This window comes from Mirounga angustirostris, unplaced genomic scaffold (genome assembly GCF_029215605.1).
Source record: "Mirounga angustirostris isolate CCGP_5_RB_7025 unplaced genomic scaffold, mMirAng1.0.hap1 SCAF_9, whole genome shotgun sequence".
Classification (NCBI taxonomy): Eukaryota; Metazoa; Chordata; class Mammalia; order Carnivora; family Phocidae; genus Mirounga; species Mirounga angustirostris.
This window is the reverse complement of record NW_026991717.1, coordinates 116,424,222-116,447,355: the sequence shown is the minus strand read 5'-3', so window position 1 is coordinate 116,447,355 and position 23,134 is coordinate 116,424,222. Positions and strand designations below refer to the sequence as shown.

Here is a 23,134-nt window from a genome sequence, read left to right as displayed (position 1 = left end):
AAGCTGCCTCCTCATATTAGGCCTGCAAGGTAACTCCCAGGCTAAGCCAAATACAGTGCCCCCAACTCTGCTTCTGTACAGTGGGACGCTACCCTGGAAAAATCTGAAATTCAACACAAGTGGAGGATGTTATTATTGTATCCCACTAGAGAGAGTACGTCAGGGAGGAAGACGGCACCAGGGAAATAGGCGTGCCCATCAGGTTCTTCAATTTCCACACCCAAGCCCAATTCTCTGTGCCCTCGAAAGGGTCCGGGTCTGCGACGGGAAATATGTTTGTCTGTCTCCATTGAACAACAACATCCTTCTTATCAGCTGCTGCCCTGAGAAGACACTGATGTCCTCTTGCAGGAAACTAACAGGAAAAGAAAGCAAGCCTACCACTAAATACACTTCCTGAGTGCAAAATGAAATGGCAGCTGCGCTGGCTGCCTGTAGGAAAGGGCTGAGTAAATAAATACACCATCCCCATTGTGTAGTCAGGCTTCCTGGGGGCAAGTCCTCTTCTCCCCACCCCTTCTTTCCCTTCTAAAATCGGCCATCCTGCGGAGGAACAGACAGAGGTTTTCTCCGGCTACTGAAATGTCTTGAAACTTACAAGTCTCCTCTTTCTCAAACACAGAGGAAACACAGAGTTAGAAGGAGAGAAGACAACAGTCACAGGAAGAGGAACTTGATATTGCAACACACCTCTCCTTGAACTCCACAGAACTTTCCCAGCAACTTCTGCTTTGAACCTTCCGTGCACAAATCTGGTAATGTCTGGGGACACGTCAGGGGGCGAAGGGTCCAGGGCTAGTGTATCTCTGAAAATCCATGGGCCTGTTTAAATCACAGCTACACAGGGGACGTGATTTGGAGGCAGAGGTGTAAACTGCCATCATCTGTGAGTATTTATTGAGCCCTAACGTTACGGCACCACAGCAGTAACTGCTTGAGAAGGTGATTCTGCATCAAGAAACAGTTCCAGTCTAAAGGATCCTAAGGCATTTCCTTGTGAGGATTGTTTTTTTTTCTTCCTCATGGAACACGGACAGAAGGAAAGAACGTGTACACTTATCGGGCAGGAGGAGAAGGGGATTGCGGGGAGAGAGAGAGAGAGACTGGGGACAGATACCCCTGGCCTAAAAAGATGAGATCAGATGAGCAGTGCACTTGGACCTTTGTCTTTCTATAGTGTTTTTGGTTTAAAGATTATTTATACCTTAGGAGCCCCCATTTTTCTCATATAATCATGAGTGAAACCTGTGAAGTGACTCAAAGCCAGAATAATGGGGTTTCCTTGATTATAGTTCCTCGTTTTCTCTGGCCACAGGCCAGGCCTCCATATCCTCCTTCCTTATAAGGAAGCCAGCTTCGACCCAGCCCTGCTGGCTCACTCCAACCTCTTACTGATCTTTCTTTCACATTGTGAACTGGACTCTCTTCTTCCCACTTTCCTTTTATTATTATTATTTTAAAAAATTTCTCTTAAATTTAAGTAATCTCTGTACCCAACGTGGGGTTCGAACTCACGACCCTGAGATGAAGCGTTGCACGCTCTTCCAACTGATCCAGCCAGGTGCCCCTCTTCCTCTCACTTTCTTACTGCAAAACTGCACTTCTTTTAGTCTCTTGGTTCTTATTGCTCCCAATCCAGGTGTGGAAACATCCTCTTGGGGGCCCTTCTCCATCCACAGAGACTGTATGGGATCCCCTTTCTCTTATCTACAGTTAGGGACTGACTTAGCAGACTTGCACAGTGACCAGCTTTTTTTTTTTTTTTTTTGAAAGGAACAAAGTCCACACAAACAAGTCCCTGCTTATTCTGGGAACACTCCCCACTCTCTGGAACTTCCATGGAGCCAGGCTCAGATTTCTGCATGTAGGAGGTCGCGCCATGATTAGCCCATCTTGCTGGTTTTGAGTATACATTTCTTAGCTTAGGGCAGGCAGGAAATTAGGCTGGAGTTTAGCTTTGTTGGCCATATTTTATGAATCCCAAATCCGGCATTATGATCTGGCAAGTGTAGGGTGCGCATAGATAAATGAGACAAAATATTTGAAAATAAGTCCATCCTGGAAAAGTTACCATAGTCATAGCATATCCGGTAGCTTGGAGAGGAAACCAGATATCACACACTCATATAAAGCTAATAATAACTCATGGCTACTGAGTACATACTATGTGTTCAGTACTTCCTGAATCATGTAGATTATCTCATTTATTCCTCATAAAGGTTTTGTTCTAATAGCTAGAAGAGAGAGAAATCATTCCATTCCATTGCTATTGTACTATTATATTACTATATGTACTATTACATTTATAGTAATAATAGTTATTATATATGCCAGTTATATAATATATGCCAGGCCCTGAACTGAACACATTCTCTCATTTAATCTTTTTTTTTTTAAGATTTTATTTATTTATTTGAGAGAGAGAGAGAGAGAGACTGCACGCACGAGTAGGTGGGAGGGGCAGAAGGAGAGGGAGAAGCAGACTTCCTGCTGAGCAGGGACCCCGATATGGGGCTCAATCCCAGGGCCCTGGGATCATGACCAGAGCCGAAAGCAGATGCTTAACCAGCTGAGCCACCCAGGTGCCCCTCTCATTTAATCTTTAAGTGAAACCTACAAAGAGGTATTATTATTTCCTAAGGTAGGCTACTTCTTTTTTTTAGAGGTTGGGGAGGGGCAGAGGGAGAGAGAAAATCCTAAACAGGCTCCACACCCAGTGGGAGCCCGACAACAGGGTTCCATCTCACAGTCCTGAGATCAGACCTTGAGATCATGACCTGAGCTGAAATCCGGAGTCAGTTACTTAACCAACTGAGCCACCCAGGTGCCTCTAAGGTATGCTAATTCTTTTTTTTTTTTTAAGATTTTATTTATTTATTTGAGAGAGAATGAGAGACAGAGAGCACGAGAGGGGAGAGGGTCAGAGGGAGAAGCAGACCCCTCGCTGAGCAGGGAGCCCGATGCGGGACTCGATCCCGGGACTCCAGGTCATGACCTGAGCCGAAGGCAGTTACTTAACCAACTGAGCCACCCAGGTGCCCCTAAGGTACGCTAATTCTAAAGTGGCTCCAATCATCTCCCTCTTGGTATTTATATTCTTGTATAATCCCCTCTCCTTGAGTGTGGGCAGGACCTAAAGTCTTGCTTCTAACATTCTATAGAATGTGGCAAAAGTGATGGGATATCGGTTTGTGATTAGATTACAAAAGACAATGACTTCTGTCTTGCGAGCAGTCTCTCTTTTAATGGCCCTCCCTCTTGTCCTCTCGCTTGCTTACTCTAATGACATAAGCTGCCATGTTTTGAGATGCTTTATGGAGAGACCCTCATGGCAAGGCACTGAGGGAGGCCTCATATTAATAGCTCATGAGGATCTAAGGCCTTAGTCTAAATCCTGTGAGCTACTGAGTTCTGCCAACAATGATGTGAGTGAGCTGAGAGCAAATCCATCCCAACTGAGCCTTGAGATCACTGCAGCCTTGTGATAGACTCAGAGCCAAAGGACTCAGTTAAGCTGCATCAGGATTTCCGACCCACAGAAATGGAGATAATAAATGTTGTTTTAAGTTACTAAGTTTGGGGGTAATTTGTTATACAGCAAAAGATAACTAACACATCCCATTTTGTAGATGAAGAAACTGAAGCTTGGGGACATGGATCAACTTTCCCAAAGTCACACAGAGAGTAAATGGCAGAGCCAGGGTTTGAACACATTTAGGTTCAAGAGTCTTAGTTCAAATCTACTTTCTTATGTGATTCCAAGTGACTGGAAAAGTGGAGTTCTAGAAGGCATTCTACTCTCTGAAATCTTTGGAGTGTAGCCATGTTTCCAGGAAACTCTTTGTGTGTAGAACAGGGATGGACAAAAGTTTAAATGGTGCTCAAAAGCCCACTCCCTGCTGCGGAAGAGTGGCTGGTCCACCCATAGATCTAGTGATAGTAACCAGGGGCTCCATTCAACAGCATAATGGCAGAGCTAAGAGCTGCGGCCCATCCATTTTACAAGCACTCAGGCTATCTTATTTATAAAATGCAAGGTGGGTAAAGGGGTACGCACATTTTTCTTGAGGATGAAAATGCATGCATTACATAATGAGGAGGTCTGGTGTGCTATTTAAAAAGCATATTGGGGGCACCTGGGTGGCTCAGTCGGTTAAACATCAGACTCTTGGTTTCAGCTCAGGTCGTGATTGCAGGGTTGTGAGATTGAGTCCTGTGTCAGTCTCGTGCTCAGTGTGGAGTCTGCTTGAGATTCTTTCCCTCTCCCACTCCCTCTGCCCCTCCCCCATCTCTCTCTTTCTCTCAAATAAATAAATAAAAATCTTGAAAAAAAATCTTACGAGCCCTAGCATTGGAAAGCAAATGGTTCTACCCGAGAGAACACCATTTTTCACTCTTTTTTTTTTTTTTTTAAGTGTCTTTCCATCGATGGAAGACAGCCTTGAACTTTGAACCCACAGTGCTTTGTTCCATCATGGGACATAGCTTGGCACTTCTCTGTTGGAATCTCCCCAGTCTGAGATGCTGAAAACATCTTCTTCCGGACAGTTTCCCTTTCTTCATCCAGAGCTTCATGCCAGTGGTCACCTTTATGACATCAAATGAAGATATACTTGTTGGCTGGCTACATGGATCTTGTCGGCTTTGCCCTGATGCCAGAGCAGCAGGCTTTGAGCTCAGGGAGGATTTCCAGGTGACAGGAGAGCAAAGAGCCCATAGGGTAAAGTTCTGACATGGTTCTCCTTTCAGCGGTAACAGAGGCTGCACTTTGTTGGTGTAATTGTGCAACCTGGTATAAAGTCCACAGCAGGGAGATGGGGGTAGGACTCTAAGCTGGCTCAGCAGTTCGTGGCCTCTTGGCTCTGTCTAGCTTTCCTTACTCTCTTCTCTGCTGGCCTTCCCCCCCAACCCCCACCCCAAGCCCTCCTCTCTAATCCCTTCATCCCTGTAGGTTTCCATCTTCAGGGATCCCTAATTCAGGGAACTCTCTCTTATCAAATATCTTGGCTTGCTTCCAACTACTAGAAGCAGGCAGCTCTGGCTCTTGTCTACTATCTGAATGCTTTTCTTCTCTACCAGTTGTTTGTTTCTCTAATCCATTTGGAATTGTGTGTAAAATCCAAAAACAAACCCCCAAAAGCAGCTTTTCCCTAGTGAGATTGCCCCCTGGACTAAAAGAGCAATGAGGGGCGCCTGGGTGGCTCAGTCAGTTAAGCGTCTGCCTTCGGCTCAGGTCATGATCCCGGGGTCCTGGGATGGAGCCCCGTGTCGGGCTCCCTACTCAGGGGGGAGCCTGCTTCTCTCTCTCCTCCCTGCTTGTGCTCTCTCTCGCTATCTCTGTCACTGTCTCTGTCTCTCTCTCTCAAATAAATAAAATCTTAAATAAAATAAAATAAAATAAAGAGCAATGAAAGGAAACCTGGATTCTGCTCCCTTGAAAAGTGATGTGATGAAAAGAGAGCAGAAAGCAGTGTCAGCACGCACCGGAGCCCAGAGCAAACCGTGCTCCTCAGACATCAGGACATCACTCCAAGTCCTCCATTGTCTACTTAATCAGGATTTATGAAGTCTATTTTTGCCTTTAATATACCTGCTATCCTGGTCTTGCTCAAGTGGCTCTGAGCAGATATCATCTGCACCACCCCCACGGTCAGCCTCACAATACAAAGATGCAGACTCCCTGACTCCAGTGTTCTTGCTTTCTAAGATGGGGTCTGAAGAGTGGTGAAGACATAGCACAGGAAAGATAACAGAGTCTGACTGGATTAATTACGTCATAAGGTCACCTCGTGCGTGCTAAATCAAAATGGGGGGTACGAGCAATAACCTTCCCAGTACTGCATGGACTTTATTTATTTTTTAAAGATTTTATTTATTTATTTTTTTGACACAGAGAGGGAGCACAAGCAGGGGGAGTGGCAGGCAGAAGGAGAGGGAGGCAGAAGGAGAGGGAGAAGCAGGCTCCCCGCAGAGCAGGGAGCCCGATGCGGGGCTCCATCCCAGGACCCTGGGATCATGACCTGAGCTAAAGGCAGACGCTTAACTGACTGAGCCACCCAAGCACCCCCCTGCATGGGTTTAGTAACACAATAAATAGCTTTCTGGTGGGTCAAAGAATGTTCCTTAAAGCCTTCCTTCTTTAAGATTTTTTTTCCTCTTCTTACTGGGTTGAACATGTTTATTTTACATTTCTTATTTGATTTTCACAAGGAATGGTAGTGGTAGAAGTGTAAATATGTATGTATGAGTGAAAACATTTATGAATACCTTTTTTTTTTCAGTGTATGGAATAGAATGAATAGCTGACCTTTGTGGCAGTATTCCTAGTTTTGTGATAGTAATTTTGTTGAGTTCCTGAATTTGATGGCGAGTCCTCTTAGTGAGACTGGCATAATTCTATGTTCTCCATGGCACCAAGTCACTATGGGTGTACAAGAGCCATTATTACCCAAAGTACCATAATAATGCCCATGCCCTCCTATGACGTTATTGTTTCCTATCTGCCAGGACATTAATTGCCTTCTAACTTGCTCTAAAATTGGTAGGCAGGGCATACTGCCAAGACTAGAGAGAAGAAAACTGGTAATATATTAAAAAGCTGTGTAAAGGACATCCTGACACCTCCTTCTCATTGGGGAATTTTCACATTTGCATGTTACTTCATTTGTTATGGATGTTAGCTCAGGTTTGCCTTATGTCTTGGCTTCCATCTTACCATGGTCAATGTCTGATCTTTCCTTCAACTGAATGATTCAGACATCTCTGAAGTTATTTTGTCTTTCCCACTTTCCTTTTATAGGCTTTTTATGAGTCATTGAATTGAAGGGGAGGTTATTTCTAAATTGGAAGGTGAGGATGAGGGAAGGGGGAGGAAAGTTCCGGAAAATAACTAGGAAAAGACACCTTATTGTTATAGTTACTGGAGGAATAATTTCCGCTTAGTTTGGTGATAGGTAGTTTTATTCAAACTTGACTAAAATATAAGCTAGAAAATAGACAATTTTTTTTTTCTTGGATAACCAAGAGTGCAGTTTTAGACTATCTGTAGCTTGCTCTGCAAAGGACAGAAGAGTGAATAGAAGAGATATGGGACAAAGAGTTAGCAGGAAGAAGAAAGGGGCAAAGCACAAAATTCCTAAAGTCCAGATTCTCAGTCCCACAGGAAGTTTCAACCATAAGGTAATTCTTGTAAGGGGGTACCTCTTTGACCTGTCCCAATCCATCCCTAGGTATGTTTCATGGTCCATGGGTTTGTTTATAGGTAGAGTTGTGAGGAAGGTACATTTAAATCTGACTTAGAAATTTAAAGAGTAACCAGGCCAGCATTTTGTTATTTAGGAGCAGGGAAAGTGGGTGGAAATGAGAAAGAAAAGCAAAATCTAATGATGGATATATTTCTAGGAGCACAAGAGTTTTTATAGCAACACCAGATTTCTCAAAAATGCGTACTGTGACTTGTAACCAAATGAATAAAAAATGCAATCATTTATTCTTGTGCATTGTGCCAATGTAAGAAAAGGGCTGCAATTCATTCCATCATCCTAATTTAGACTGCTAGGAAGAGGAGAGGTTGGGAAAAAAAGACAAGCTTTTCAAGTATCTGACACACATCTAGTAGGGCTATTTAAGAACTGCTGAACATAAAAATCAATTTGGGAGAAGGTGGGGGGAACCAAATTCTCAATTCCAGAGCATCGCAAGGGTAAATATGGCCCGTTTAGTCCAAACTTGCTGATGGCTGCTTGGTCACTTGACAGCCCCCAGCTAGGGGTGAGTCTGGAAGCTAGAGAACGCTCAACATGCCACTTCAGTTTATTAACGACGTTATAATTGCAACAGAAGTGACTGATTTCTGCTAAATAAGCACCTGTGCTTTGCCCTTTAGAGTGGAGACTTCTGGAAAGAACTTCAAGGAAATTGGGCGCATTTGGGACTTCAAGAAGAAATTTTTATCTGTATAAGTGCTTTTCTCCCAAGGAGTTGGAAAACACTCCTTAAACACAATCTCTGATGTTGGTATTTTGTAAGTACTACTCTATAAACTAGCAGTGATAAACTCCTTATAGGCAGGGAACTGGCGAAGGGGATGGGAATACAGAGTGAACTCTACAACAAAGAGTTAACCCTTCCCCGGGAACCTCGGTTGTGAGCGTCTGCCCCTTCCTTGCTTGCTACTGCGCAACCAAACTGTGTCCAAGCTTGAACCAACCATGGCCATCACATCCCTTGCCAGTTGACTTAACAGACACTTTTAGCAGCCTATCATAACTTCGAACTGCCCAACCATCAACCAATGACAACTAAAGCTTGGTTCTAGGCGCTCCGGGTCCGGACGCGGGCTAATACCGGGTCCAGGAAAAGGGGCGGTGAGGAAGCTATGACGGACGGCTAAACTCAGCCAGTCAGAGCAGAAAGCCGCCGCCTCACTATCCAATGGAGAGGTAGAAAGTATGAAATGGGGTGGGCCTGTTGTCATGGGGGAGGCGGTGGCGCTTGGTGGCTACTGGCGGCTGAGGTAGAGGCAGTGGCGCTGGAGTTGGTTGGGGGCTGCGGCAGGTGAGTGCCGGTAACGCGGGCCTGAGGTCCGGGGGCCGTTGCGGGGCAGAAACTCCAGCTGGGCGCTCCGGAGGCGGAGGCCAGAGGAAGGGGGCCTGGACTGTGGGCCGGGTCTGGCCGGGGCCAGGGTGGCGGCGGTGGCGGCGGCGGCGGCGGCTGCAGCGAGTTCGCGCTGACTGGGCTGGTGGGAGAATGGCCCGATTCCCGGCGGCGGAGTTCGCGTTGGCAAGATAGGCTGGGGCCGGACCCGAGCGGTTCTGACAGGGAGGTCCCTTGGGACGTCCCACTGCTTGGGTCTGGGGCACTGAGCGGCGGCCGGTGTGTGAGGGGTAAGATCCCTCGGGAGACGGAAGCGGACGGGGTCCCGGAGGGGGTTGACCCGGGGTGACTGGCAACGACCTGGTTCGAGGACCGGGTGACTCGGGAATACACACCCAGGGCAGCTTGGGTGCGAGGGAGCAGAGGACCCCGGGAATCCCAGGAGCGGCCCGAGTGGGGAGAGCTGGGGGTCCGGGAAACTGGGAGTGGCAGGGGTCCGAGGGAGAAGGGAGACCGAGGGCTATCGGGGTTCGGGGTGACAGTGAGCGGCCTGGGTCCAAGCGAGGACGTCGAGGAAAGGCGGGGGGGGGGCTGGGGACCCTCTTGAAAAAGGCGGCTGTCCGAGGGTGGAGGGCTCCGGAGGAGTGGGAGCCGCGGGTTTTAGGAGGGTGGGACCTGTGGAGACCTTGAACAGCTGGGGTGGAACGGAGCGCCCTGCCCCCACTGCTGGTCTGGGATGGGATACCCAAGACTAGACTGGGAGCTCCTGGGTCTGAGGATCCGAGGGGGCCGGGGATCCTCGAGGAGTAGCTCGGATTTGAGACTAGGGTGAGGGGTCTACTGGGGAGTAGAAGTTGTCTCAGTTGGAGAGGAGTCAAACAAAATGACACAGGGGTGGGCGGGGAGAAATAATTTCCTTGTAGGAAGCGCGTAGTTCATAGGGCGTAGTAGGAGGGAGCGAGAAAGTTGCTCAGGAAGAGAGTGGTGGTCTTGTGGAAACGGGCCAGAACAGTAGATAGGAGAAATTAACAGTGGCCATTAGTAGATTTTAAGGACTTCAGAAATAGAAGAAACTTCGGCTTCATAATACTATAAGTGACTTGCATTCCAATGCTTTAGAAAAAAAAATTGTTTTAGGATGACACCGATGGTATTAGAAAATGAGGACATTGACAGGATGGTGAATTTGAAAGGGAAAGGGGAAGACTAGCTGAAACTAAGGGAGTAGGTCGGAGGACTTGATCAGAAAGAGGGGAGTCATGAAAGGATGGACATACCCTGGCCAAATCAGAAAAAAATTTGAATTCTAGTTCCACCACTTGGCTTGGACAATTTAACCTCTCTATGCAAGTTTCCTCGTCTGTATAATAGGAATAATAATGCTCTCTATTTCATAGGGCTGTTTTTTCACAGGAGTTAATATTTGTAGAACTTTTAGAATAGTGACTGCCACGGAGTAAGCCCTGGGTACTTACTGACTGGATTGTTAAATAGAGGAAAAAGACCGGGTTTTTTTTTATGCTGTGGTTCTCAAACTTTAGCTTGCACCAGAATCATTTTGGGCTTGGTAAAATACAGACTGCTGGCCTCCTCCAGAGTTTCTAATTCAGTAAGTTTGGAGTGGGTCCTGAGAATTAGCATTTATCTCAGGTGATGCTTATGTTGGTCAGAGGATCACACTTTAAAAACCACTTGCTTCCATGAAAACAATAATAATGTAGCAACCTTAAAATATCTGTCTATCCTGCCAGAGACAAGTAGAGGCAGATTGCAAAAATGATCCAAATATAAGGGATACCTCTGTGAAGCCTGTGTTTTTCAAACTGTGGATCATGATTTATTAGTAATTTATAAAATCAATTTAGTGGGTTACCGTCAGCATTGAAAATGAAATAGAACAGAATTGCACTTGGTAAGGAAAGTATTGTTTGGGAAAGTTTTCTCATGTGTGTGTACTAGGTCACAATGGAAAATGTATTTCTTACAGTCAAAAGAAACTCAAAAACTGTTTTGAGCCATGCAGTGCAGCAAAAGTAACCCTTCAGTAGAGGGTTTCTAAATTGGGCTTATTATTTATATCTTTATTTTTCTTTTTCTGGTAATTTTTCTCTGGTGGTGATACATTCTATTACATCTCTTCAGCTTCTGATTTGGTTTCTCTTAGGTTTGCCTTATCACATATTGTGTTGTGCCTCTTTTTAGATATTGAAAATCTTTGGTATAAGGACTTAGGAAATTTGAGGCAGAGGAATGAAATTGAGTGGTGTTTCTCAGATGTGGTACACTTTTGTTTCACTTGTGCCCTCTTGTTTACCCTTTCTTTTTATACCACCATACTGTAAAGCACTGTCTGTAAAAAACCTAAGTATACATAGACATATTGGCAGTAAATAACTAACGCTGAAATGAACTGGTTTGAGAACAGTTCATATATAGAAAATAAGCATAAACCAAATAAGATACATTTCTTTTTTTTTTTTTTTTTTTGACACAGCGAGAGAGGGAACACAAGCAGGGGGAGTGGGAGAGGGAGAAGCAGGCTCCCCGCAGAGCAGGGAGCCCGATGTGGGACTCGATCCCAGGACCCTGGGATCATGACCTGAGCTGAAGGCAGTCGCTTAACCAACTGAGCCACCCAGGCGCCCCCCAAATAAGATACATTTCAAAGGAGAAAAGCAAAGGAGTGTTTCCTTTTTAAAAGAGAGTAAAAGTTATTTAAAGCTTCTCGTGGCCTTACACTAATACAAAGCATATAAAAGCATTTTTAAGGGAATCAGATATACTTGTGTATTTTAGATTTTTAGGTTTTTGAAGAGCGAAGAAAGTGATAATAATCCAGGGTAAAATGCACCTGGGATAGAGGCTTAAGTACAAGGTAAATATTAAGCAGGAGCTTTTGTTTTGATGTTTTTCTCCCTTGAGAATGAACTGGATGTGGCATATATTGTAAATTTAACTTGTTTGAGTGATTTAAATGTAATCTATAGTACCTTTTTAAAGCTATATTAAGAATATTTTTTCTGTGCTGTTCTTGGTTTGATTTTTCTTCTATAAAAACCTAGATGGTTTATATTTAGGAGGAGTTGATTTAGATTAGTTTTTGTGGATATAAGAACAGAGAAAGCAGTATCGAAAACAGATTCTTGCAGTTCTCCTTAAAATCTTTAATCCAGGGGATTTATGTAATCCTTTCATTAATATTTTATGAAATTGTGAAGAAACTCTTGGTGTAGCTTTGCATTAAGATTTTTTGTAAATTTTATTTATTTGAGTGAGAGAGTGAGGGAGAGAGAGCACATGAACAGGGGCAAAGGGAGAGGGAGAAGCAGACTCCGGCTGAGCAGGGAGCCTGAATCGGGGCTGGATCCCAGGACCTTGAATTGGGGCTAGATCGCAGGACCCTCAACTGGGGCTGGCAGAAGCTTAACCTACTGAGCCACCCAGGTGCCCCACGTTAGGATTTTTACATAATTTCTTGTCTCTCAAAAATAATTTTTCTCAGATTTTTGTATTTCATTAAAATTTTATTTTTGTTTGGAAGACTACAAAACATATAATTATTACATACTTGAATTGAAAAACATAAGCAGTTTTTTCACAGAATAAATTTACTGATTTTTATGATAAAGGTTCCAAGGATGAAAGCTTTTGAATTCCTTGCATTGCGTTAGATGGAGTGTTCCTACCACCAAAATGGTTGTTCTGTAAGTCACTGTGCAGTTGGTGGTCACATTTGTAGAGATAATTCATTTTTTACTAACTGATGGAAGAATGTAAAATCTTAATAATTGAGTGTGGGAAAATATGAAAGTTCATTCTTTGTAATTGTGAACATTGACTGGTTTGATTACTTTTTAATAAATGGACTTTATTCAATTGACTTATTATTCACTCATAATTTAATCACAGGTATCTATGAATAGCTCTGATTGCTCAACACTTTACAGTGAGATTTGTTAATCTTGTAGTTGAATAAATGGTGGTTTTTAAATCCCAAAGAAACTGTATGTTCCTGACTGTACAATTTAGTGAGACTTAATTTCATATATCAAAGAAAATTCAAGTAAGTGATTTAAAAAAGTAGAAGTTCAGTTAACACTAGTTAATTAAGTTTATTTTCTATTTCAGTAGCATTTTATCCTCTTTTATAAATAGTTTCTGATCTGCTCTCTCTGCTTCTAGCCTTTATACAGTAAATCCTAATGGAAATGTTCGTGCCTGAAAATCTTGTTCTGTAATGGTACAGAAACCTATGTCTGGTTTTAAGTTCGCCGAGAGAAGTACTTTTATTAGAAAAGGTCCCTTGGTAAACTTACCACCTTAAAAAAAAAGTTGTTTATTTAATAGAGTACTTGAAAACCAGCATTTTATTTTGGGCTTGCCAAAACATCTATTGTGTTTGATAGATTTTGATTTCCACTGAATGGCTCTTGAATTCTCCCAATTTCTGAACTCTGATACATGTTTTCTTGATAGGGCTAAGAAGAAAGGAAACAATTGTACTCCTTAAATATTAAAAAAGAATTTTGCTATCTTATTTTTTTATCTTGGCATTAAAACAAATCCTTTTATTTGCCAAGAAAATTTGTTTCAGTAATATAACCTATTGGAAATTTCATTATTAAAGTTAGAAATATTATATAAAGCCTTAGGATGTTTGTTCAGATGTGAGACACAGGTTCTGATAAGTAGGATGTCCTTATGATACTGCTATATACTTTTGAGATTGTAAAATATACACACTTGGAAATCTTGGGGCAAAAGGAGGGTTGAAACTAAGGGAGAATGAGGAGAATACTGACATATGTTTGAGGAGTCTGGAGGATCTGTAGGAAGTATGTCTAGAGTAGTGAGCCACTCTTGGCAGTTTTCCTAGAGTGACATATGTAAAGGAGGATGATCCTATTTGCAGCATTCTCCCATGGACATATTTTTTTGTTCTGTGCAGTTTCCACTGCTTGCCATAACTCTTCCTTTGTTATCTTCCACTCGGGAAAGCAGGTCAGAATGCAAGTGAATAGACTGAGAATTGCTAGTCCTAGAGGATGGGAGCCTGGGCAGGACCATGTGAAATTAGAAGGCTGGACACTTGTCTCTGCTTCTGCAGCTCTTGGTAATAGGTCCATAGCAATTGTAACTAGGCCAAACCATACCACTTGTCCTTCCCAGTGGAGTCTGGGTTTAAGCAGTGGGAAGAGACCCCCTGTCACCTAAATGGGTTATCAAGGAGCTGATGTATTAATAATTAGTGTTCAGTGACTTCCCGAACTTCTCTCACCACCAAATCTGTTTCACCTCACTTGCTTGCTGATTCCTTATATTCTTCTAATCAGGGTCAAAGTCCTGAGTTCTCTGATTAGATAGCAAAATCTTAGTTGTGGTAACTTACTTATATTAAGGTACATATAGTTAATTAGGAAAATGATTATCAGATTTTTTTCCAGTTATTCAGGGAGGAAGAAGGATTGAAAGCTGTAGAACACTGCTTGGCTCCTGAATAAAGGCAAAGTCAGAGAAGCCAGCAACACAGAGAAATACAATATTAAGTAACTTAATGAAACTTAAACTTCAAACTTGAATTCTTCTTGACTCTGTTGTCTTATTTTTAGTCCCATCTGTTGAATAATTTGAATCTTTCTTTAATTCAGTTATATTTTTTGCCTTTAAGTCACAGTAAATTCTTAATTATTTACCTCCAGATTAGCAATTTTATAACTAATAACCTAAATTCTTTTGGGTTATGAAGTATAGCTATGGAACCTGTTAGATAAATTTTTCATTAGACCTGACTTCTATTTTTTTTAAGCTAATATTTAAGTATTGAATCTCCTTGGCATTGAATATCCCTGTCAGCAGTTCTCAATCTGCTACCTGCAACTCTTTGAATTAGGGGTGGATGTTTTGTACAGTTAATTCATTTGCTCATCAAATATTATCTATAGACAAAAGTATAAGTTCTAAAAATGTAATTATACTTAAAACATGTATATACTTAGAACTTACTAAAAAGAACTTAATACTTTCATACATATATACATATGTATATATTACATATATTATCTATATTATATACATTTTTTAAAAGATTTTATTTATTTATTTATTCATGAGAGACAGAGAGAGAGAGAGTGAGGCAGAGGGAGAAGCAGGCTCCCAAGGAGCAGGGAGCCCGATGCGGGACTCGATCCCAGGACCCTGGGATCATGACCTGAGCCGAAGGCAGACGCTTAACCATCTGAGCCTCCCAAGCCCAGGTTAATTCATTTTGAGATGAATTAAATTTTTTATTTTGAAGGTTAGACTGAATTCATAGTAGCTTTGGTTGTTTTGACTCTTTGCTCTGTCAGTGGATGTTGAATATTCAGCTGTTATCATATAGGGATTAGTTACTATATTGACTTTTAAAAAGGTTCATTCTTAAAAGCTCTCAGCCTACTTTTTCTACCCTTTCCTTACCCAAATGTGCCATTTCAGAAACCCTAGTATACTTCTGTTCCCCCCAACATGGTGTATGCGTTTTTTTTCTTTTTTGGGATGGCTTTATTCAGGTATAATTGACATACAGTGAAATTGCAGATGTTTTAAGTGTATAGTTTGATGAGTTTTTTTTTTTTTTTTTTTTTTTTAAGATTTTATTTATTTATTTGAGACAGAGAACATGAGAGGGAGGAGGGTCAGAGGGAGAAGCAGACTCCCTGCCGAGCAGGGAGCCCGATGCGGGACTCGATCCAGGGACTCCAGGATCATGACCTGAGCCGAAGGCAGTCGCTTAACCAACTGAGCCACCCAGGCGCCCTAGTTTGATGAGTTTTTACCTATTTATCCACCACAATCAAGATAAGGAACATACTTAACCATTCTAAGAATTTCCTTGTACCTGTTTGTAATCTGTCTCTCCCTTTCCACCCACAGAGATAACCACTTACCTGTCATTATAGATTATTTTGCATTTTCTAGAATTTTATGTAAAGAATTGTAGTATGTACTTTTTTTGATAGGGAGGTCTGGCTTCTTTCACTCTACCTAATTTATTTGAGATTTATCCATGTTATTTTGTGCATCAGGAATTTATTCCTTTTTATTGCTGAGTAGTACTCCAATATATAGTCATATCACAATTAAAAAAAAAAATCTCTTGTTGATAGACATTGGATTGTTTCCAGTTTTTGGGTATTCAAACAAAGCTGCTATGAACATTCCCGTACAAGTTTTTGTATGGACACATGGTTTCATTTTTTTTTTTTTTAAAGATTTATTCATTTGAGAGAGCAAGCGAGCTCACACACATGGAGGGGCAGAGGGTGAGAACCCTAAGCAGACTCCCCACTGAGTGCAGAGCCTGACCAGGGCTCCATCCCATGACCCATGAGATCATAACCCCGGGTGGAATCCAAGGGTCAGTGGCCCAACTGACTAAGCCATCCAGATGCCCCTTCATTTCTTTGGTATATATCTAGTAGTAGTAGAATTGCTGGTTTATATGGTAACTCAGTTTTCCAGAGCAGCTATATATACCATTTTGTATTTCCACCAAGAGTGGGTATGAGCATTCCAGTTTCTCCACATCCTCACCAACACTTATTATCACTCTTGGTTTTTTATTATAGCTATCCTAGTAGACGTGAAGGGGCAACTCGTTGTGGTATTGTTTTGAATTTTCCTGCTGGCTAATGATGAGAATTTTTCATGGGTTTATCAGCGATTTGTTTATCTTCTTTGGAGAAATGTTTTTTTGGATCCCTTTCCCATTTAAAAAAATGGGGTTATTTGCTTTTTATTATTGAGTTTGAGTGGTAAAAAAATATACATTCTGGGGGCGCCTGGGTGGCTCAGGCAGTTAAGTGGCTGCCTTTGGCTCAGGTCATGATCCCAGGGTCCTGGGATTGAGCCCTGCTTCGGGCTCTCTGCTCAGGGGGGAGTCTGCTTCTCCCTCTGCCTCTGCTCCGCCTGCTTGTGCTCTCTCCCTCTCTCTCTCACGTAAATAAATAAAATCTTTTTTTTTTTTTTTTAAAGATTTTATTTATTTACTTGACAGAGAGAGACACAGCGAGAGAGGAAACACAAGCAGGGGGAGTGGGAGAGGGAGAAGCAGGCTCCCTGCAGAGCAGGGAGCCCGATGCGGGACTCGATCCCAGGACCCTGGGATCATGACCTGAGCTGAAGGCAGTTGCTTAACCAACTGAGCCACCCAGGCGCCCCCAATAAATAAAATCGTAAATATATTATATACACACACACACACACACATACATTCTGGACACAAGTCTCTTATTGATACTGGATTTGCAAATATTTTCTTTCTTCCATTCCTTCCTCTCCCTTCCTTCCTTCCTTCCTTTCTTTGAAAATTTATTTATTTTTTTTTGTAATCTCTACACCCAACATGGGGCTCTAACTCATGACCCCAAGATCAAGAGTCACATGCTCTTCCAACTCTGCCAGCCAGCCAGCCAGGCACTTACAAAAGTTTAATAAAATATTCTGCTTTGTTACTAATTCTTCCAAGTAGCAGTTTGTTGGCCTTTTGGTCTGGTGTGGCAGTTGAGATCATGGTGCCAAGGGAAGCATTTTAGAGTTGCAACAATGGGTTATAAATGAATCCACTGATTTAAATGTATGATTGTATAATTTCATCCTTGTATTATTTCATACTTGAACATTAAGTGAAGTTCAGGTGTCATTTTTCTGCTTATGGTGCAGCCTTGTGTCCATAGTTCTATAGAAGCGTCAGTGTTGGACCTTAAATGAAAATCAGGGGGGACGCCTGGGTGGCTCAGTCGTTAAGCATCTGCCTTCGGCTCAGGTCATGATCCCAGTGTTCTGGGATCGAGTCCCACATCGGGCTCCCTGCTCATTGGGGAGCCTGCTTCTCCCTCTCCCTCTGCTTGTGCTCTCTCTGTCAAGTAAATAAAATCTTTAAAAAAAAAAAAGAAATCAGGGTCAGATTTTTAAACATCTTACTTAAGGGAAAAATTGTTTCTATTATACCCCTTCTTTTTTCCCCTCCTTCCCCCCTACTCTCTCCCTACCTCTCTCTTTATTTTATTTTTTTGTTTTCTCTTAAGATTTATTTTATTTATTTATTTTTAAAATTTATTTATTTATTTTATTTAAAAAAATATTTGTGAGAGAGAGCGCACGCGCACACAAGCAGGGAGAGCTATGTTACAGGCAGAGCGGGCACAGGGAGGAGTAGGCTCTCCGCTGAGCAAGGAACCCCATCTGGGTCTCGATCCCAGTACTCTGAGATCATGACCTGAGCTGAAGGCAGAAAGAAGCTTAACCAACTGAGTCATCCAGGCATCCCAAGATTTATTTAAGAGAGAGAGAAGCAGGTGCGTGAGCATGCACATCCACATGAGCAGGGGTAGGGACAGAGGGGGAGAGAGATTATCTCTATCTGTAGCTCACTCCCTGCTGGGCCGGCATGACACACACGGGGCTTGATCCCAGTACCCTGAGATTGGGACTTGAACTGAAACCAAGAGTCAGAGGCTTAACTGACTGAGCCACCCTGGCGCCCCTCCCCTCTTTCACTCACCTACCCTAGTACCTTTTTACCTGAAGAAGACACTTCTTTTTAATTAAACACATAGCCTTTTTTTGAGGGAAAATCAAATACTAAGGCCTTATTATTTAAATTGGAAATTCAAGGAGATGTTCTATAGTGATGATTAAAAACATTATAGAGGAAAAATTGCAAGGATTTTAATTAACCTCGGTAAATTCAAAATCAAGAATTAATTAATATCATAGTTTTCCATGTAATCTTAGTTGAAGGTGAGAAATGGCATGGTATTTTCCTTTTCATTTAAAATATAATAAAAATATAATTCTTTTACGTTTGTGTGATTTACTTAGCATTTTAAGATAAACTGATTCTTTGTTTAAAGAACATTTAACTTGGGGCTTCTGGGTGGCTTAGTTGGTTAAGTGACCAACGACTTCCGCTCAGGTCCTGATCTCATGGGTTGTGAGATCCAGCCCTGCGTGGGGGCTCTGAGCTCAGTGGGGAGTCTGCTGGAGATTCTCCCTCTCCCCCACCCCTCCCCCTTCTCTCTCTCAAGTAAATTTTTTTTTTTAAAGAGCATTTAACTCTAAATTGAGCTCCTTTTACCTATTTTTTTTTTTTAAAGATTTTATTTATGTATTTGACAGAGACACAGTGAGAGAGGGAACACAAGCAGGGGGAGTGGGAGAGGGAGAAGCAGGCTTCCTGCGGAGCAGGGAGCCCGATGCGGGGCTCGATCCCAGGACCCTGGGATCATGACCTGAGCTGAAGGCAGATGCTTAACGACTGAGCCACCCAGGTGCCCCTTACCTATGTTTTAATATGCAATATTTTTTCTTTTTGGAGATCTTAAGAGCAAAGGGAAAAGTATACATCTTTTACATGGTATTTGAGTTTTGTGTGTCTCATTTCTCTTTGTACAGTTCTGCTTTTTTAGACTATGAGGGCAGTACTTTGCCAAGTAAGAACTAATTTCCTGGGAAATCAGGTTGCTGGCTTGACTTCTTGCTGTGCCTCTCCCCTTTTCATTGCTTTGTAAAAGAGCTGAGTTTAGTCTTGTGGAAAATAACTAAATCACCTAATTATTTTCTCTAGTTCAAATTAAACATGATTGGTATATATTTGCATTGTTTTGAATTCTGTAACTTTTGCTTACAGATTTGTTAACATACCTTGAAGTACTTTGACTTCATTTGATAAGTTGGCTATTTGTATCTGAAATAATACTAATGGTGTGTTCCTTCAATGAATGTTCTTACTCTTGGTCTTTTTCCCCCCCTCTAGTAGACCTAGTTAGTGTGGGATATCACTTGTGCTTTTACAAGAAAGCCCAGACACTGAAATATAATCATAGTTTCTATGATACTGACCCTTCATTATTTTTTTAAAGATTTTATTTACTTATTTTGAGAGTGTGTGTGTGTGTGTGTATGTGTGCACGTGTGCATGTATGCACGCGCTCCTGCGCATTCATGCATGCATGCGAGTCGGGGGAAGGGCCGGGAGAGAGAGAATCTCAGGTAGACTCCACTCTGAGGTTGCAGCCTGATGAGGGGCTCAAGGCAGGGCTTGATCCCACCATCCAGATTATGACCAGAGCCAAAATCAAGATCTGGGTGCTCAACCCACTGAGCCACCCAGGTGCTTTGACCCTTCATTATTTTTTTTAATGACATTAATATTTATTATCCATTTTTTCCTCATGCAGATTTTTATTGAACACATAATTTTGGAACCTGCTTTTTTTTTTTTAAAGATTTTATTTATTTATTTGACAGAGACAGAGATAGTGAGAGCAGGAACACAAGCAGCGGGGGTGGGAGAGGGAGAGCAGGCTTCCCGCCGAGGAGGGAGCCTGATGTGGGACTCGATCCAGGACCCTGGGATTGTGACCTGAGCTGAAGGCAGACGCTTAACGACTGAGCCACCCAGGCGCCCTTTTTTTTTTTTTTTTTTTAAGGCTTCACACTGGGCATGGAGTCCAATGCAGAGCTTGAACCCACGACCCTGAGACCAAGACCTAAACTGAGACCAAGAGTTGGTCACTTAACTGACTGAACCACCCAGGCACCCCTGGAACCTGCGTTTTTTTAACATGCATTTTAATATCATTATAATTATTTGAAAACAGTTTAAAACAGCTGAGGAATATTCCATTAAAGGAAATATCATTTATACAATGGATTTCCATAGTTTTTACATTCAGATTATTTCTAATTATTATGAACAAAACTTCATTGAATAATTGCTAAACACAGATTTTTGTCCACATTTCTTTTTTTTTTTTTTAAAGATTTTATTTATTTATTTGAGAGAGAGAATGAGAGACAGAGAGCATGAGAGGGGGTAGGGTCAGAGGGAGAAGCAGGCTCCCCGCTGAGCGGGGAGCCCGATGTGGGACTCGATCCCGGGACTTCAGGATCATGACCTGAGCCGAAGGCAGTCGTTTAACCAACTGAGCCACCCAGGCGCCCCCTTTGTCCACATTTCTATATTGTTAAGATAGATTCCTATAAGTGGAATTATCAAGTCAAGGTATACATTTCTGAGGGTTCTCAAGAGAGCAAAACATTGCATGATTGCTTTCTAGAAAGGCTGTACAAATTTACATTCCCATTAGCAATATATGAGCTTGAGATATATACCCTTGCCAGCAGTGTTATCATTTAAAAATATTTGCTAATTTGATAGGGAGAAAATAGTAATTGGTTTCTGAAATTTGTATTTTATCACTAGTGGAACATTTTAAATATTATCATTAACCTTTAAGTATTTTCTTTAAGTGAAGTTATGTTCCTCTTCTTTTTTTTTCTTTTTGAGTGGTCTCTAATTTTTATGTGGAATTTAGGGATGGATAATATTCAAAGCTGTGACTTAATTTACATAAATGATCAGCAAAAAGTTTAATGTCCCCCTTTTTTTTTTCAGATTTCATTTATTTTAGAGAAGGAGCAGTAGGGAGAGTCAGAGGGAGGGGGAGAGAGAGAGAGAAGCAGACTCCCTGCTGAACATTAATGTCCCTTTCAATTTTGTTTTGCCCTCCCTCCCAGCAACTGCTTTCTGATTTTGTCTGTTACTGAATTTCATATAAATGGGATATATACTCTTTTTATCTGGTTTCTTGTGCTTAACATATTTAAAAAAAAAATTTTTTTTTTAAGATTTTTAAAAAATTTATTTGACAGAGAGGGAACATAAGCAGGGGGAGTGGGAGAGGGAGAAGCAGGCTTCCCGATGAGCAGGGAGCCCATTGTGGGGCTGGATCCCAATGCGGGGCTGGATCCCAGGACCCTGGGATCATGACCTGAGACGAAGGCAGACACTTAAGGACTAAGCCACCCAGGCGCCCGTAACATATTTTTGAGATTAATTTTGTTTTGTATATTTATTTTTTTTGTTAAGGAAATAGAAAGTTACAGCAGTTGTATGCCCTTTTAAATACAGTGCCATTTAAACCATCCCTAGACCACAATTTAAGTATTCAATTTACCTCAAGTCCAACTTGTATCTCCCTAAGACACCGTTTCCATCGAAGTAGCCATTTTAACCGAGTTTTCTTTTTTATATATACATGGATAATTTCTGGAGGGAACACTTAGGAGGAACATGCACCAAGAATGCATAAGAAAAAAAAAATATGTGTACTTACATTTAAGAGTTTCACTTAATAAAAGTAGTATTGCTTAATAAAACCCAGAGATTTATTTGCCTCTCTCTTTTTTTTTTTTTTTAAAGATTTTATTTATTTATTCATGAGAGACAGAGACAGAGAGAGAGAGGCAGAGGGAGAAGCAGGCTCCCAAGGAGCAGGAAGCCCGATGCGGGACTCGATCCCAGGACCCTGAGATCATGACCTGAGCCGAAGGCAGACGCTTAACCATCTGAGCCACCCAGGCGCCCTTGCCTCTCTCTTTTTTTAAGATTTTTTATTTATTATTATTATTTTTTTAGATTTTATTTATTTATTTGACAGAGGCACAGGGAGAGAGGTAACACAAGCAGGGGGAGTGGGAGAGGGAGAAGCAGGCGTCCTGCTGAGCAGGGAGCCCGATGTGGGGCTTGATCCCAGGACTCTGGGATCATGACCTGAGCCGAAGGCAGACGCTTAACGACTGAGCCACCCAGCGGCCTCAAGATTTTTTATTTTTAAGCAATGTCTGCACCCAGCGTGGGGCTTGAACTCAGTCCGCGAGATCAAGACTTGCATGCCATGTGGACTGAGCCAGCCAGGTGTCCTTTGCTACTTAAAAGCACCAATTTAAAAATTCCTCAAAAGCTTACCTTGTGGCAAAAAAAACTCGAGTTACTGAACAAAAAGTAAGGTTGTTTTCAGAATAAAAACTGTCTTCAACTAAGGATGAGACAGAATTTGAAGAAAATAAAAAGACATCCTCATTAAGTAATAAATTCAAATCATTAGTGTAAACAATAGATAACTTCCTAGGTCACACAGTATTCCATTTTATGAATACCATACTTTGTTTTTCTGTTCTCCTGTTGATAGACATTTGTGTTATTTCCAGCTTTTACCTGTTATGAGTAAGGCTGCTATTAACATTCTTGTACAAGTCTTTTTGTGAACATATGTTTCATTTCTTTTGGTTGAATACCCAAGAGTGGAATTGTTACATCACAGGGTAGATGTTTGTTTAACTTTATAAGAAATTGCCAATGGTTATCCACTAGCGGTATATGAGAGCCTGCCTATCGTTGCCACCGCCTGGGTTGTTAATTTCTTTAATTTTTTTTTTAGCCAGTCAAGTGGATATAAAATGTCTTAGAATGGTTTTTATTTGCATTTTTCAGATGACTAAAGATGTTGAACATTTATTTATTTTTTTGGTTAAAATCCTTACAAGGGCAAATTTGCAGATTAATAGTAAATATGTTAATAAAAGGTTCAATATGTTTTATTACTGTATATGGATCTAGACTTATTAATCTTATTTGTAAGATCAGAGTTTAATTTGTAATTAAAAGTAAAATGAAAAAGATTTATTTCAAGTATAAGATTTTTCAGAAGTTCCA

The 23,134-nt window shown here is 41.6% G+C and overlaps 1 protein-coding gene across 17 annotated transcripts in view; it reads left to right on the top strand.

Moving 5' to 3' along the window:
- Positions 1-548: 548 nt before the first annotated feature.
- NUMB (NUMB endocytic adaptor protein) overlaps positions 549-23,134 on the top strand; it is a 190,642-nt gene continuing 168,056 nt past the window's right edge. For 6 of the 17 annotated variants that reach the window (XM_064571302.1, XM_064571304.1, XM_064571309.1 and 3 more), the window contains exon 1: positions 8,434-8,556. The gene's annotated coding sequence lies outside the window, so the exon portion shown is untranslated. Of the gene's footprint in view, positions 756-8,433; positions 8,557-8,744; positions 8,886-23,134 lie in introns of those variants that run through there. The other 11 variants (XM_045901162.3, XM_064571310.1, XM_045901158.3 and 8 more) reach the window with 5 other exon arrangements.